The sequence below is a fragment of the Grammomys surdaster genome, unplaced genomic scaffold (assembly GCF_004785775.1).
Source record: "Grammomys surdaster isolate TR1022 unplaced genomic scaffold, NIH_TR_1.0 137, whole genome shotgun sequence".
NCBI lineage: Eukaryota > Metazoa > Chordata > Mammalia > Rodentia > Muridae > Grammomys > Grammomys surdaster.
In genome coordinates, this window is record NW_021604595.1 from 1549006 (window position 1) to 1561868 (window position 12863).

Consider the following 12863-nt stretch of genomic DNA (forward strand, 5'->3'; position numbering starts at 1 on the left):
CCGCCGCCCCCCACCCCCTAGGCCGGGCTGGAGGGAGGGACCCAGGAGGGAGGAAAGGAGGTTGGGAGGAGGGAAGGAGGGAAAGCGCCCAGGATAGGGGCTCTCAGGCCCGGACCAAGGGAGAAAGAGGAGAGCTCGCCCTGAGGATAGGACACTGCGGAGATGGGCAAACTGAGGATCTTGAATGAGAGGCGAGAAAAAGTCTGAAGACAGAGAGCAAGGACCGCGCAGGATCCTAGGCAGTGATGTGAAGGTGTCCAAGACGCCTCTTAGACGTGAGTGCGCCGAGAAAGGAGAGAGCCCCGGAGGTGCAGGAGGGCACAGGGAGGGCACAGCAGAAGGGCCAGAGACTGGGTAGGATGGGGAGGGGCTGGAGTGGTCAAGAGGAGGAGGGGCAAAAGCCACGCAGGGAAAAGGGTAGCCTTAAGCAGCTTCTCCGGTCTGAGAGATGCTATAGTGATGCGGTGCCGCAATACACCGGGGTGGCGACCACGCCTGTGCACCACTCCCCTTCCCTCTACACCCCAACCTCAGTTTACCATTCTGGTCTCCATTCCTTGGAAACTGTGCTGGGAGAAAAATGATTTTCCAACTAGGATTTACTTCAATTTCAAATCCAAGCATAACTGGACACATTTTCTCTGGCAACCACCAGACTCAGTGGGCTGAGTTATGTTTACTCGGTTAGAGCAAGGGACAGAATACAGACAGAGGAATAAAGGGGAACGACTGTCACTGGATGGACTTGAGAGCAGGGGTCATGGAGTATTCTGAGGGTCTGGGGGGTCTGGCTCTACCTCTGAGCCTCCAGGCTCTCACATGACTAAAGGTGAGGCTGTTAGATCTTCCTCTTTTTTTTCTCCCCAAGCTAAGCTCTGCTGAGTCTGCCTCTGAGTCTTTGCACTGACAGTTTCTGAGCTGTTTCAAGCCTGGAAGACTTGACTCTTGGCTCCAGGGAGTTTGTGGGGACGGAAGGTAGACTTTTCTATACCCAGAGTGCCCCACACTGGCTGCTCAAGGGTAACAGGAAGGGTAGGGTGTCCTAGGGAGTTTAGGAAAGTACTTGCTGCACTTCCTATCTTCCTCTCTCTGGAGTCTTGGGTTCTGTCTCCACCCTGTCCAGCCTTGCCAGTCAGTTCCTCCTGGACTGGACTCCATGTTTTAAGCCACTCCTACTTCCCACGAAAGCTCTTCACAGAGCCTAAGTCCTCACCTCTGGGAAACTGAGTTCATCACACCCATATCCCAACTCTCCAAGTTGAAATAATTTCTTCTGCCTGCTGACAGGGGGCCTCAGAAGCTGGACACTGGACTGTAGCATCTGAGACACTAAGAGATAGCCAATAGCCTTTGTCCATTAGTCCTGGGCAGGGGACAAAGGACATCTTTCCAGACTCTCTGCTGAGATGCAGACCCTGAAAGCCCATTGCTACAGCTCAGCCAAATGTTTAATGACTTTCTGAGTCACCATCAGGACTGAAGGGAAGTAGTCTTAGTGACTTCCAATTACTTCAGACTCCCAGAGGGGGATGATCAGGTAGCCAAAATAACTCTATTAAAAGAGTGAGATCTGGGACCCACTAAGACTTATTGTACCCACACATGCAGGCCACACACACACAGAGAATAGGGTGGCAGTGGTTTTGCCCACTTCTGCTGACCCAATAGTCATCTTACTTCCCACTGGACATAGGGACATTGTCTACTCTAGACATAGGAATCTTGGGATGGCTCTGTTGCTTAGACAAGGAGTTCAACAAACTCTTTTCTCAATACAACTCAATCCAATAACTGGTCCAGGCACTCCAGTGAGTGGAAATGGCTTTCTAGGTCCCCTGTCCATACTGAAACCAAGGCCTTTCTGCCTCCACTGGTTCTATTCTGTCCATCCCTGGAAGGCTCAACATCAGCCCCCTCTGCTTCTTCCTCTTGTGTATCGGAGGAGTATACCCTGGAATGCTTTCTATATGGCCAGTTCCCATCCTATCTTCTCTTCTCTTATTTTGATCCTGACAGAAACCACCCATACCTGAACGCTATGCGCTTCCCTTCCAATTTCAGCCAGGTTTCCCAAACGCAAGATTGACCCTGGAAACCGGTCTTGAGACACCAAGACCACTCACTCGTATTGTCAATATCCAGTCACCAAATCTGTTTTTATTGCCAGCAAGGCGCTTAAGGTCAAGCTGAACAGAGGAGGCTCGTTTTTGGCACGAGGGCCTTAATTCTAGATGTAGAAAGGCAAAAGAGACCCCACCCCCACTCCATTCCACAGGTGTGCCTCTCCCCCTCCCACACACACCCTCCAGCTCCTTGGACGCTAGCCAGGGCTGTTTCAAGCCGCCCAGGCCGAATGCCTACAGTGATTCGTGCCTGCTGAGAAGGAAGCCCCAAGGGCTAAAAGCTTAGCCTGGCACCAAATGCTCAGAGCCAGGCTATGCTCTGATGCCCTGATGCCCCCTTTAAGCTCGGGCCTCTGACTCATCCTTTTTTTTTTTTCCTTCTAATTACATTCTTCTCCAAGTCCGAGGGATCCTAAAGCAAACCTGTGAATAAACCCCTTTTAGGCGAAAAAGAAAAAAAGAAAAGAAAAGTGAGGGATCCTTTGTTCAGGAATCCTGCATTGGCTGGCTGGAAAGGGGTTCACAAGGAAAGGGGTTCCCCCTTCCACTTAGAGGACACGGGAAGAAGGGAAGTCCCCACTAGAGGCGCTGAGTCCTAAGCCTGAGACCCGCCAGGGCCTCCCGCCGTCGCCTAAGCTAAAATCCCGGAAACTGGCCGCTCAGGGAGAGGCAGGCACGGTGGAAAAGGTGACCTCAGCGTCCCAGGCCAGCCACCCTCCCGGGTGGCCCAGCAACGAGGGACTCTAGGCCGCAGGAAATCCTTGGAGCAGTCTCCTCGCCAAGAGGGGACCCTTGAACGTGGAACCCGTCCCCTTTCCCACTTGCGAGCCCGGAAGACCCCAGGACTTCCTTCAGCTGGCTTGTGGCGGGTAGAAGGGAGGGATGGGTCACAGCCGAACCGTAGAGCAAGGACGTAAGGTTTCCATCCACATCAGTTCCAACTGCAGTTTCTTAACCAAGCGCCTCCAAGAGGGAAGGGATTCTGCAGGCGATCTACCCCGGGAGTTGTAGTCCCTTGTGCCAAGCAGATGGAGCGTCCCAAAGCCAGGTCAGCGACAAGCCTCAGGGGGCTTCTAAGTGGGGCTCCCCTCCAACCCTCCCTGGATCTTGAAAACTTCTTTTTTGTCTACTTTTCCACTTCGGTTGATCTGTATCTTATTCGGCAAATTGAATTTGGGACCGCGGTTGTCTGGAAGGAAGATTTCTTAAAACTTCCCTGGACCAAACAACTATCTGAGGGGTTTCTGATTCCCATCCCCAGTTCACAGTAAGCTCTAAGCCCCACCAAGTTCGCTGCCCTCCCAGAGCGCTCTGGATAAGTTTTCTTTCCAGGAACACCCCGGAGAGCCCCAAATGGGGTTCGTCCTCTTCAGCGGTTTTTTTCTTTAAGCCTGCCTCTTCAGGCGGATTTGCGGTGGTGGCTGTGGCCTTCAGAAGGGAGTACGCTTCAACTCAGATGGCCATCGCCGAGCAGAGGTCGCCTGGACCCGGAGGGCAACCTGTGATCTGGGCAGGATGCCGTCCGCGCCCTGCACTTTGCTAGAAAGAGGTCATCAGTTTGGCTTCAATACGCAAAACTGTCGAGAATATAAAATTACGCGGTCCCTACACTCACAGATCATATCTAAGTTGTCTTTCGTTGGAGAGCCGGTCTCTGTAACTGTTTCATTATGGGTAGTTCAATGTCCGTGTGGACTTTCGTTTTGAGTCTTTCCTAACTCTTCCCGGAGCTTGGAAGTCGGAATGTATTTTGTGTGACAGAGCCTTTGCAGATACGATCTTTAAGATCGATTATTTTGTGTTTTGTAGGGCTTGTTGTTTAAGAATATGTGATTTCCTTTGGAAATTTGAATTAAGATATATCCATAACGCTCTCCAAGGGAACGGTTGTTGATGGTCAAGGCCCCTGGCGCTCCTTCGCTGGTCCTGTTACACACCCATCCCTGCCCTTAGTGACTTTCGGTGCGATCCCAGAATAGAGGTGAGAACCAGGTCACTTCCAAGAGGAGACACAGTGGTCGTTGACTGCAGCTCCGTGGCTCGCGGGGTATGGACTGTAGTTCCTCTTAGAGCGACTCACACTGGATCCATTGGGCAGAGAGAATACAGAACCTAGGAGACCATGCCCGGGCCAGCAGAGGTCTGAACCCTGCCGCGCGGAGTGCAGGCTGGGGACTGCAAGGTTCCTGTCCCTTCGGGGTAAAGAGATGACCGTCGTGGTGACAATCTCGAAGCAACTTCCAACCCCCCTGTGGGCAGGTGCCCTGCCACCCGCGCTGGCCACCTGGCTCACACCCCGGTTTCTGCCATAGTCCTAGAGGCTCTGGTCGCCGCAGTTAGATTAAAAAAAAAAAAAAAAAAAACACAGACTGACCTTGCAGAAAAATTTTTTTTGCTGCAGAAAAGAAGAGGCCCCAGAGTGGTGGCAGCTGGAAGACAGGAGAAAATGGCGAGATGGAAAACACCCTGCTTTTTACTCTTGTTCTTTCGGGTTTTCCCCCCTTTCCCATCCACCCATTTCTCCCTCTTAACTCCCCAATTCTAGCACAGGATCCCTTGCGCCTCCCCATCGATAAGTCATAGTTCCCCCATTTTCTCTAACAGCCTGGGTAGAGGCAGTCACAAAAGCCTGTGGTATCCTGTGCAGACACTCAAGTCTAATGCTTTTAATATGGGATTAAACCCGCAGAGCCCTTGGAGAGTTTTCTGATTTATTTATTGGAGTAGGGTCTCCTTGCCTAGGCACCATGAGGGGTCAGCCCTGGTGTGAGAGGTGGGGAATTCAGACCCTATCTCATGTGCCCTTTAGCTGCACTGCACTCACCGGAGGAGCCCCTAGTCCTCCATGACAGCGCTCCAAATACAAGTCTTGTCAGGAAAAGCAAACAGGTGAGAGGGCTAGCCTGGGCAGCATTGCAGCTCTTTTGCCTCAGATGGGATTTGGGTCCTCCCAGGGGTATAGAGAAGATACAGACACCCCATTCTTCATATGTAAGCCCAAGACCAGCTTCCTACCATGGATCCAGGCTACCCTTCTCCTGTCTGCTCTTCTGAACTGGCGTGAAGAGCCATGGCTGCCACCTCCACAGGTCCTGTGCTTTCCTGGGCCCTCTCTCCTCACATGGCACTTTTCTATGTCCGAGACCTGTGTAGCTCTGGCTGGCCTCAAATTCTCTATGGTGCCAGGAATGGTCTTAAAGGCCAGGCTTAACTGATCACATATCACAAGTGCCCACAGGTGACTTCACTGGGCACGCAGGAACCCCACCCCCACCATGTTCTTCCCAAATAACAAACAAACAAACAAATAACACAAGCAAGCAAGCAAACAAACAAAAAACAAAGAGGCAGGTGTTTATTTATTTTTGGTTTTTTAAGATAGTCTCATGTAGCCCAGGTTGGCCTAGTCTCATGTAGCCCAGGTTAGCCTCAGATTTGAACCTGCTATGTTACTGAGATGGGTTCTAGGCTCCTGATCCTCAGGTCTCTGACTCCAACCAGGACTGGGGTATGGGGACATGAGGGATGGGGGTGCGTGTGTCTCTCTTAACAGCCTCCACCAGGAACCAAAGGCCTTTTACTTTTACTGTAAGAAGTCAGACCAGTAAAAACCTTATGCTTTTTAGGTCACATGTTGCCTGTTTCAGGTCACGAGGCTCTCTGCTCCAGCCCAGCTTCATCTGTGTGCCCTGAAATTTAACTTTGACACCATCTTCACATCATGAACTATACTTCTCATCTTGATTTTTTTTTCGACCACTGAAAAGTGTAAGGTCTGTTTTCAGCTTATCTACGTTATGAAATCAGGCAGAGAATGGTTGCTCACCAATTTCTGGGCTATAGTTCATTCTTCAGACTGTAATACACACACACACACACACACACACACATGTTCAGAGGGTTATCAAAGCTTTAAAACTTGTTCTGTTGTCCCCTTGCCCCTCGGGGATGCACCTGTTAGTTAGATAGTACTCTTAAAACCACAGGGGCCATCTCCTCTGCCTGTCTCTGTTTTTTTCCCCAGCAATTTAAAATGTTCTTACATTTCCATTATTTTAAAATGGGAATACTGTAGTACTCAAACCCCTAACTGAATAAAATACAGCTGTCTGCTTTCTCTCTGTCTCATTCTCTTTCCCCATTTAAGTTTCCTGAGATGGGGATCTCCCTACATAGACCAGGAGGGCTTTGAACTCAGGGATTCACCTGCCTCTGAGTCCTAATATCTTCTTTTATTTTTTTCCTTTCCACCCTGCTCTGATGGTTTGCGTCTTATGAAGTACAGGCCATTCTGTACTATGTAGCCAAGGTTAGCTTTAAACTCCTGATTCTCCTCCTCTGCCTCCCAAGTTCTGGGATTACAGGCCAGTCCAGTTACACAATCATCTCCTCAGTCAATTCTCACACGAGTCTTTGGAGTCGAGTTATTTACCCTGCACACGCCTTGTAATGGGGTGCCCATCCCCTTCAGTGGCAGCCCTAACAGTCTTCTGAGAGCCCAGTGACTTGGAGCATCTGTGTCAGGGAAGGCCACCCCTGGGGAGAGTGTTCCCACCCTGGCTACATCCTTTCCCATCTCCCTCGGTTCCATCTAAATCCTCTCCAGCTGCTGAAATGTGGATGGTCAGGAGGCTGTGGCCTGGACTTGCTGGAGTTTCCCAAGCCCTGAGCCTTTGCAGCTGCCAAGTGACAAATTCTGCAAGGAATAGGCAAAGGGAAAGAATACGGCAGGAGAGCGGCTATTATAGATGCGAAGCCAGTTAAGAGTTTTTCCAGGAAATCTTGCTCAAAAGCTGGCTCCTTGCTCCACCCCCTCATCTTTCAGGATTCTTCTGCCCTCTGCTGGTCACATTATGTCTTAACTAGACTCACGGGGGACAGCTCAGGAAAGGAAAAAACCAGACTGCTTGAGGCCAGCTTGTGGAAACAGCTGGGGATGCTGGAGACAGAATTGGGAAAATGGTGTGTGTGTGTATGTGTGTAAGATGTGCATGTGTTTGTGAATGATATACACATCTGATACACTTTGAGGCTAGGGACAATATTGTGTTTTTGTCTATTCAACTGAATCTTATTTTGTGACAGGGTCTCTTATTGAACCCGGAGCTCCTCTGTTTGGCAAGACCACCTGGCCAGTGACCGCCAGCATCTCCCTGTTTCTATCTCCCCAGCACTAGGGTTATAGGTGTGCACAGCCATTCCTCTCTTTTTATATGGATTCTGGGGATCTGAACTTGGGTCTTTAAGGTTGTGTTCAATCACTTTATTGACTGAGCCATCACTTCAGCTTGAATTCCAAGTAAAATCATTTAAAAAGATTTGTCTATTTATTTATTTATTTATTTATTTATTTATATGTGTATACCCGCGAGTATATCTGTGCACCACATGCACACTTGGTGCCTGTTGAGATCAGAAGATGGTGTCAGATCCTCTAAAGTTAGAGTTACAGGTAGCTGTGAATCAATATGTGGGGTGTTAGGGAACAATCCTGAGTCTTCTGGAAGAACATCAAGGGCTTTTAACCTCTGAACCATCTCTGCAGCAGCCTAAGTAAAACCTTTTTTTTTTTTTTTTTTTAAGAAAGAAAATCGAGTACCTTCTTTCCCTGGCCATGTACGGTCTCACTGGTGCTGCCAATGGAAAGAAAATGCCATTTCATCTGCTCTCAGGGAACACAGTCCAGCAGCTGAGGTGGACCTAGGAGCTTGCAAGGATGACCCAAGGCTATGGGCATAGCAAGGCGGGAGAGAGCTTTCTACAGAGATGTCCTGGTATAGTTGAAGTCCAGGTTACTTCCAGAAGCACATGAAGTAACATGGCTTTTTTAGCAAGGTATTCATCCTCTGGTCAGTGTGAGGCCCTGGATCCTTCCCTGTTCCCGTGATGTCTCAGCCAATCTTATATCTACTATTCTAGGAAGCTGTTCCCCCACCCCACCCCCATATTTAGCCCAGGCTAGCCTCCAACTTGTGATCCTTCTACCTCAGCATCTCAAGTACTGGAATTTTAGGTGTGTGCCACCACATCCAGCTGAGATGGACATTTTTACTCTTAATTTGCAAGCAAGGATACTACCAGAAGGCACGGAGGCGTGGTGGCCCATTTGCTTGAGTTAGCAGAGTGGGCTTTGGAACCAGCAGTCCCTTGAGGATACGGCAGTGCTACCCTATGACTCCACACCCACTCTTCCTTCATCCCTCACAGCTACTGAGTCTCAGCCTCAAAGCCCCAGCTGACCAGAGGTCTCGACTGCTGTGCTCTACAGTCCAAGATTCACTTCAAGATCTGAACCCAGCATCATGGGCCTTACCTCGTGATAAGTGGAGATGGGCTGGGTTAGCCATCCCCTGTCCTGAGTTCTAGGACCTGACCTTCGGATAGGGAGGGCTTGTTTGCAAGGGCCCAGGAGGCAGCTTACATACAGCAGGCTAGGAAGGCATCTCCATACAGAGGGCAAGATGCCATAGCTTAAGAGAGCCTCTCGTGTGGGCAAAACATCCCCCCGCCCCTTTTATGCATCTACCCTGTCCCACCACATCTCTGTTTGGGGGATGAAGATAGCCACAGTAGACTAGATGTGGGGAAGTAGAAACCTGTGCCCAACAGTCCTCCTGATTATTCCCTTCCGTTTGCATAGGGGCAAGTGGGGTTAGAAGTGATATTACTTTAAGCTCTGTGCGTCCCTTTCCTAGAGGATAAGCAATGTGAGGGAGAGAAGGAGGAAATACAGTCTATTGCACTTCCGATTAAAAACCCACTGTACCTTGGAAAATTATTGGCTCCTCTTTCTGCTGCGGGTCCCTTAGAAGCAGGGAGATCCCTGTGGCAGGCTAACTCTAAGGCGCCCCCTGGTGTCTGTTTCTTGCATAATCCACCAAGTTGAAGGTAAAGCCGTGCAGCCGCGGTCCACACTACGCTACCTTTATAGTAAATGAAATTGAGTCCTTAGATAATTGACTTGCATTGATCTAATTGGGTGATGCCTTTAAGAAGCCTTTAGGGCCTTCCTGAGGTCAGAAATGTTCGTGAGGACTTGAAGTGGGGATGGGGGTATGTTAATGGCCAGAACTCTGGAGTAAGGAAGAGAGTCTGCCTCCCACTCAGGCGAGCCCAAAAGGAGAAACTTCATTGGCTGAGCAGAGACCACAGCATGACAGACACTTTGCCCATAGCCTCCTGAGATCCTCGGCAGACAACTCGTAAAAGCCTGTCTGCCAGGATGCCCAGTTTGGTCTCTGTCACCACTAACCAGGAACAAACCTCGGAGTGACCACATCAGTGAGCCTGCTTACCAAGGCGCCAAGACCTCTCTCTGTCTCTGTAACCCTTGCCGTTGCCGAGGGAATCCCCTTCGCCAGGCTGACAGGTGTGAGCAGGAACTATGTGGTACTGACAGGGTCCATGTTCTGGCTTTCCCATCAGGTACCTCCTTACTATGATTAAAAGTGACAAAAAGCCAGAAGTGGTAATCCAATATTCTGGAGGCTGAGGCAGGAGGATTGCATGGAGTTCAAAATCAGCCTAGGGAAAAATAGGAAAACCAAAGCAAATGAATCAAACAAATTTAGAAATTATTCCCCAGAGGGGGGCATTGTCCAGTGAGGGACGTGTTCCTAATCTAGGCAGGCCCTGAGCTGGATCGACAGTGACACCCAATCAAGCAGCTGAGCTCACCAGCAAGGGGGTATAGACCAAGGTGGGCCAGCAGCAGCCACAGAGCACATCTGTTGGTTCCTCCTGCTCCTGTAGAGTTTTTAACTTGCCTGGGCTCTGGGAAGCAGGACTAGGGTGCATAGACTTTGATCCCGAGGCAGCTGCTTGGCCCTTGGCATCTGTTGTATCAGCCTTGCCTCTGACAAAGCTCCACCTTCTGGCTACAGGCTCTACCCACACAAGGCTTTCCTCTTCCTCCATGGCAGGCTTCAGTGACCCATCTCAGCCTCCCTTGCTGGATGCTTGGAGGCTCTCAGAAGCTCCATGGACCAGGTTCAAGGCCCCAAGAAGACCTGAGGAGATGCCTGGAGAGTAAAGGCCCAGCCCAGGAGGAGCTAGCTTCAGCTTCATTGTAGCCAACTCCTACTTCTTCCATGTGGACGAGCTGTGGGATTGATTCTCTCCTTCTACCACGTGGAAGTGACTTCATTGTAGAGCCATGGCAATGCTCCCCTGCCTTATTTTTGAGACAGGGTCTCTCACTGAACCCGGAACTTGCCATTTTAGATAAACCAACTGGCTGCCAGTCTCTGCGCTCTTGCTTCTGGGCTTCTAGATGTGCACCATGGCGTCCGAGTTTCATGTGGATGCTGAGGATATAGACTCAGACCCTCACTTTACTTACTGAATCATCTCTCAATCTCTGAAGTAGGATTTAACATTAACCAAATGAATACCATTCCACCTGTCAGAGCCGCCCATTGCCCAGGCACAGAGGATGGGGAAGAGCTGAGGTGAGGGGATCTTGCATAGTGAACTCCCTCACAGGCCAGCAGCACGCACACTGGACGAGCTTGTGACTGGAGTGAACAGCTGTGGGTTTGGCTGCAGGAACTAGGGCTTGTTGGCTAAAGCCACCAGCAGTGCACTATCACCCTATCTACCGGAAACGAGCCAGCCTTTCAAAGCTGCCAGTTGAACTGTGAGTTTAGACTCCAGAGGGGAAAGGTGCCTTACCAGAGGGTAAGTGTGATGACAGGCTGAGAACAGTAGTGATTCTGAGAGGGAGGAGGGACTGGGAGGCAGAGGGGAAGAGTCACCAGAAAAATTGGCACAGTGACGTGCAGCCTTTGGAAAGAGGAAAATGCCACACTGGCTGCCATGATCAGTTCCAAGTATGGTGGCTGACAGGTCACAGATGTTCGTGAGGACAGATAAATTAGAGTCTGGGGACATCAAGAAGGCTGGAAAATTTAGGACAAAGGAAGTAGAGCTACAAAGAAAGAGCTCTAGAAATTGAAGAAGGGCTCATGGCATCTTTTTAAATTTAAAGAGTTATTTATTTTATGTATATAAGAACATATAATTGTCTTCAGAAACACTAGAAGAGGGCATCAGATCCCATTATAGATAGTCTGTGAGCCACCGTGTAGTTGCTGGGAATTGAATTCAGGACCTTTTGGAAGAGCAGTCAGTGCTCTTAACCACTGAGCCAGCTCTCCAGCCCCAGCTCATGGCATATTTGTCAGAGCAGTTCCTGCAGGGGAGATAGGGTTGAGGAGGTTTGATTTGAGTGGCCTGATAACATGTGGCATTGGGCAGAAAGCCACACACCAGGGTCATGCTTAGAAGCATATTTTTCAGATAATTCAGCTTCTCTGAAGTTACTTTTAAAACCAAAATTATGACATTCAAGCATCAAAAGAATCAAATTGTTCTGTAGATAAACTAACTGTAGCCCAACCAATGGAACGGTCTCTAAAATAATATCATAGCGTTTACAGCTCAACAGCATGCAACTTAAATAGCCAATCTCCAGTTTCAAATTATCAGGGATGCAGAAAGAAGAAAACATGATCTGTAAATAGGCCGAACAAACAAACAAACAAACAAATCAGTTATTTAAAGGAGACTGAAAAAATGGCAGAGGTAATAAAGTTAGCAGACAGGAACAAAACCCCACATTTTAAAAGTAAATCAGCAGACCAGCTTTTGCAGAGATGGCTCAGAAGTTAAGAGCACTTGTTGCTCTTGCAGAAGACCAAAAGAGTTGGGTTCTTTGCACCCATAACCATCTGTAAGGACAGTTCCAGAGGCTCCAATGCCCTCTTCTGGCCTTTGTGGGCATTGCATACCTATAATGCACCAATAAACATGCAGGTAAAACATCCATACATATAAAATAAAAATCCAACCGTATAGAGAATTATATTATATTATATTATATTATATTATATTAATTATATGTAAGTGGCTTAAACTCTCATACTAAAAGGCAAAAATAAAAATATGTATAGATAGTTAGGCAAAACCCAACTATGTACTTTCTACAACAAAGTCTTTTGAATAGAAAACCATAGATATATTAGTAGTTAAAAAAATTAAAAAGAGATCCAACACAAACTCCAGGATGAGGGATATTATAATCAGTTGGTTTCTCAGCGTGATTTAACCTTAAGTTGGTGTATGTCCTATAGAGGGCTTAAAAATACACAAAGGAGGGGTTGGGGATTTAGCTCAGTGGTAGAGCGCTTGCCTAGCAAGCGCAAGGCCCTGGGTTCGGTCCTCAGCTCTGAAAAAAAAAAATACACAAAGGAAAATATTTCAGAGAAACAGAAAAACATCCCTTATACCTGGAGATGTAAACCTTATCTGCTCAGACTAATTGAGAAAACTTGGTCTCCATATGTATATGTGTGCACACATAGCCATGTAAACACATATGTGCCTGTACATACACAATACATGAGCACACTCAAAGAAAAATGAATATTAAATACAGAGCACCACCGCTAGCCCATTTGACTAAGCTGACAACAGCAGTGCACACATTATATTCCTATACAATTCCAGTGCACATGGAATACTTCTCGGAGTAAAATAAATGCTGTGCAGAAAACCAAGCATCAGTATGTTTAAAATGTTTTTAATCATTTAGAGCATGGTATCTGATCACAGCTAAATTATAAATCAACCACAGAAAAGTATTGGGAAAATCTCTCCCATTGGAAATTAGCTAACACCCCCCCACACACACACACACAATGAAAAAGGGAAAACAACCCATGTTAAAGTTTGCGAAGC